Source organism: Leptonychotes weddellii, chromosome 2 (assembly GCF_054177405.1).
Source record: "Leptonychotes weddellii isolate Sample4059 chromosome 2, ASM5417740v2, whole genome shotgun sequence".
NCBI classification, from domain to species: domain Eukaryota; kingdom Metazoa; phylum Chordata; class Mammalia; order Carnivora; family Phocidae; genus Leptonychotes; species Leptonychotes weddellii.
Window position 1 is genome coordinate 168,146,058 of NC_138370.1, and position 4,998 is coordinate 168,151,055.

A 4,998-nucleotide genomic window follows, 5' to 3' on the forward strand; every position below is an offset into this window, starting at 1 on the left:
GTGAAAGCCAGTGGCCTTCCTGCTTAGGCCATGGGGTGTCTGCCTGATTGGCCAGTCTGTGCCACAATGGTTATTTATTTTTAATGCCATCTTTGGCCCCTGGCCTTGTTTTTAAAAATGTATAATTACAAAGGGAAAAAAGGGAAAAAAAACACAAAAAACTCTGAACCTGACCTAAATTGGGAATGTCGGTCTGGGAGAGCTTCACGGAGGGAGAGACCCTTGAGCTGAGATCCAGATGATGGGCCGGAGATACTTGGTGGACACAGAAGGTGAGCAGAAGGTTAGCGCCTTCTGAGCCCATAGGGAGAGCAAGACCATTTTGTCGATAGAGTTTGGTTGAATCCTCTCAGACGAAGGGGTGGAGAATTGAGAGCTGGGAAGGCTTCTAAGCTGATTTGGGCATCAGTGCCTGCTAAAGGTCTGAATGTTTGTGTCGCCCCCAAACTCCCCACGCTGAAATCCTACTGCCTAAAGTAATGGCATGGGCAGGTGGGCCTTTTGGGAGGTGCGTAAGCCAGGAGGGCGGAGCCCTCATGAATGGGATCCGTGCCTCCTGGAAGAGCTCCGGAGAGCTCCTTAGCGCCCCCAGCAGGTGAGGATGAGGCAGGAAGACGCGAGCCTCTGAACCGGGAAAGAGGATCCTCCCCAGACCGCGAGCGTGCTGGTGCCTTGGACTTGCCGAGGACTTCCCAGCCTCCAGAACTATGACAAACAAACTTCTGCTGTTTGTAAGCTCCCCACGTCTGTAGTATTTTGTGGGACTGGTGGGATTCACGTAACAAGAGGGGGCGGCTCAAACCACTAACAGCGAAAGCGCAGTGAGGGATGCTCAGCACTGCTGTGTACAGGGAGGTTGGAAAGAATGTGCGCAGCAAGGGGCCTCACAACCAGCAGGACAAGCCCAGACAAGCAGTCCATCCAGCTGGGTGCACACGCGCAAAAACGGTCACCTGGGGCGACAGCGGCTGTGACACCGCTAGGACCCCACCAGCACCGCCCTTCCCCCTGGACAGTCTGCGTCCTTCGCTGCACCTCCGTTTTACCTCTCCCCTGAAGGGGAGCCTCCTGCTCCTGCGCCTGACGGGTGAGCTTTATGTCATGTGTCTGCATCCCGGCTTCCAGGCCCACTGGGAAAGCGGGCTGATAGCTTCTTTCTTGGGGAAGCGAGACTTGGAAGGTGGGAAAGCTCCCAGGCATACGCAATGCGCTCCAGAGGAGCCAGCAGGGGGTTTTCACCCGTTGCGCTGGAGGTCTGTCGTTAAGCCTGGAGGCGTCCTTTTCTAAGATTGGGCACAGCTAGAGCCTCCGTTGTCCTGTTTCTTATCTATGAAACGGAGCCACTTAAGACAAACTAAAACGCCCTTGTCTCATAATACTTTCACTCAGCACCACCTACATAATTTGCAGGGCCCAGTGAAAAAATGCAAATGATGGGCTCTTTGTTCAAAAATGTAGAGCTTAAAGACAGAGACAGAAGAGCATTAGACCAAGCTGGGCCCTTCTGAGCCTGAGTCCCCATGCACCTGCACAGATCACACACCTTTGAGGCTGGTTCTGCTTCCTTCTTCCTCTGTGGCCAGTAGGATTATTTTGTATGAACAACTGTCTAATCTAGTGTTGCTAGACACAACAGGAAGAGAGGGGAACTCAAACGATATTCTTTATTCTAGAAAGGTCTGGATCCTTCTGGAAACCTACTAGAGTTCATTTGGGAGGCATCACACTGGAACCTACACAAGGAAGAAATGATGAAATGCCAAGGCTGAATTGAGAAGAGTTGCTTTGGCAAGCTTGTTCATCCTGCCTGTCCTCATAACAATGCCCTACTGCTTGTCATGGTTTGTCATGGTGGGTGAACTGGGGCAGGATTTTGAAACATTACAGAGGTTTCCTTTCTCCTTTCATTTCTTCCTTTCTTTCTTCTTTCTTTCTTTTTTCCTTCCTTCCTTTCTTTCTTTCTTTCTTTCTTTCTTTCTTCCTTTCTCATATAAACCTTGGTCAAATATATCCTTTGAAGCTAAAGAAAGACATCCATAGGCTGATATTGCATACCAAAGGCTACAAGTGGTTTAAGATTTATATAAAAAGAGAAAACATCCCAAAATTCATCCATCAATACCAGGCTTCTCCAAAATCCCATAGGACCTTAGCTACTAAAAGAGAAAGCTAGAAATTGGTAATACCCATGCTTATATGCATGGAGGACTCTAGTTGCCATGTAAATGTGTTTTTTTGTTTTGGTCTGGTTTGTCGGGGGGAGTAGATTTTATTTATTTATTTGAAAGAGAGAGCGCACCCGAGAAAGAGTGCACGAACGGTGGGGAGGGGCAGAGGAAGAGGGAGAAGCAGACTGCCCGCTGAGCAGGAGCCCCAACACACGAGGCTCAATCCCAGGACCATGAGATCATGACCTGAGTCAAAGGCAGATGCTTAACTGACTGAGCCACTCAGGTGCCCCTAGATGCCATGTAAATGTAAGTCTAATTTCTGCCTTGCGTGCTCAGGTGGTTTGAGTAGAGGTATGATGATGTCAGCCCTTGGAAGTGAGGTAAAAATTATGTCTCCCTGACAGGTGTCCTTAAACATGCTGAGACAAGGAGGAGAGATGCAATTACAGACAGGAGGGACGTCCGGTTTGGGGACAAGAGAGACTGTCTTGTGTCAACGTGCAAGGGAGAAGCAAAAGCAAAGATGGTGTGTGGATAGCAGGGTTGGAAATCTACAAAGATTGGTAACATGGATGGGGGAGAAAGGCATCAGTTTAGATGGTTCTGGAACACATGCAGGGATTCTTAACATTTGTGGGGTCTTATTTAGTACAGCAGATGGTAAAGCACCCCAACTCTGGTTGTAAAAACTCCCTTCCACTTACTAGCTTTGTGACCTTGAGGAAGTGATTTAACTTTGTCAAGCCTCAGTTTCCTTGTCTGCAGAATGAGGATAGTGATGATAACTCTATGGATATTAAATCATTTATCAAACATTTCTAACAGTGCCCACTTGATAAGAACTCAGTAAATACTAGCTATGGTCATGATGATGGTGATGATAATGAAGGTAGCGGATGACGGTGGGCAAGGGAGTTAGCTGGTCTCTCCTGCCAGAGCACCAGGGTAGGGCCAGTGAGCCTGTGGATGCCACAAGGGTGGGGTAATGATGAGAGAGGAGGAACCTCTCCTCTCCTGCTCTAAGCAGGCCTGGGCCTTCTAAGAGCAGTGTCTGAGATCCTCTTTAGATATTCATGGGGTTATGTTATGTGTGTATATGTTATACACAGTGATCATCAAGCTGCAGTTTTCCTACTTTAGAGCAAATATTTGGTCAAGTGCCCACAAAAATTGAGTAGAGGCACTGTCAGGAGGGCCTCACTTAGAGATGAGAGCCATTGGAATAAGGGAGAAAGAGCTCTGGACTCAGGGCTGCACCTTTGAGGAACAGCTCTTCCACCTTTGGGCAATCTCTTTTCCTCTATGGAGATTTACAGGCCCTACAGGAAGGGAGACAGCTCCCACTGCCTGTTTCTGGCTGCTGGGGCATCAGAATCAGTGAGTTCTCATGTCTGAACCTCTCTCACTTGCTTTACGTAAGAAAAGGAATAAGGAGAACAGAGAAGTGTCTGTGACAAGCTTTAGGTTTTGTTTTTGTCTTCTGGAAATGTTTTGTGTCGGGTCAAATTACCACACATATATGATATATCCATGTGTGTATGTGTGTGCATATTTCTTTTTCTGATTATAAATGTAATGCATGCTCATTAGAGAACCTCTGGAAAATACAAAAGCCAAAAGTCAAAAACAGGAATCACTGATAAGACCATTACCCAGGGACCATTGCTCTGCCTTTGGGTTTATTATGTTTCCTTTCATTCATTTACAATATGTATGTCATTCAAATACACAAACATAATAGAATTTGTTAAATTTATATTATATTTTAGAAGGTTTTATATCATATTTCTTCTATTTATTGTTGACATTTTCCTATGTGATTAAATGTTCTTTGAAAACATTTCAGTTACATACAGAGGAATTAACTCTTTTTGAGTTCTGAGTGTTGGTAAATGCAGACATTTAGGTCACCACCATAGTCAAGATACAGAACAGTTTCTCACTCCCCAAAAATTCCCTCACAGTGCCCCGTTGTAGTTACCACTCCCCCTAGTCCTAATCCCTGGCAACCACTGATTTATTCTCCTTTCCTACAGTTTTGCCTTTTCCAGAATGTTATAGAAGTTGAATAATACAGTATGTAGCCTATGGGTCTATCTTCTTTTATTAGCAGAGTGCATCTGAGTGTTACTCATGTTGCTGCATATACCAATAGCTGGTTACTTTGTATCGGTAAATATAGAGAGTGTTGCTGAGTACTGTATAGATGTACCACAGTCAGTTCATCCATTCACCAGCTGAAGGACATTTGGGTTAGTAAACATGACTTCTACCAGTTGAATGATATTCTATTCTACAGATATACCAAACCACATGAAGACAGTTCCCTATTATTGGACATGGTGAGTTTCTTCCCCCTCCCCATTATATATAACCATTAAATGAACAACTTTTTTTTAATTAAATTATTTATTTATTTGACAGAGAGAGTGGGGGGAAGGGCAGAGGGAAAGGAAGAAGGAGAAGCAGACTCCCCTCTGAGCAGGTAGCCTGAGGCGGGGCTCAATCCCAGGACCCCAAGATCATGACTGGAGCCAAAGTCAGACATTTAACTGACCGAGCCACCCAGGCACTCCTAAATGAACATCTTTATACATAAATCTTTGCATGCCAATATATATGTATACATTTATATAGTGTGCCAGAGTCCAGCTCCAGCCGGGGTGGGTCTCTCGTAGGAAAGGACGGCGTCGGCGAATGAGGAGACACAGACACAGGATCAGGTTGCAAGCATCTCCTCTTGACAGCCTCAGAGGAACTTTATTTCTATGTTAGGATATTTTTGTTTTTCCATACTTTCGTAACATGTGATTATGTTTTTTTTTTT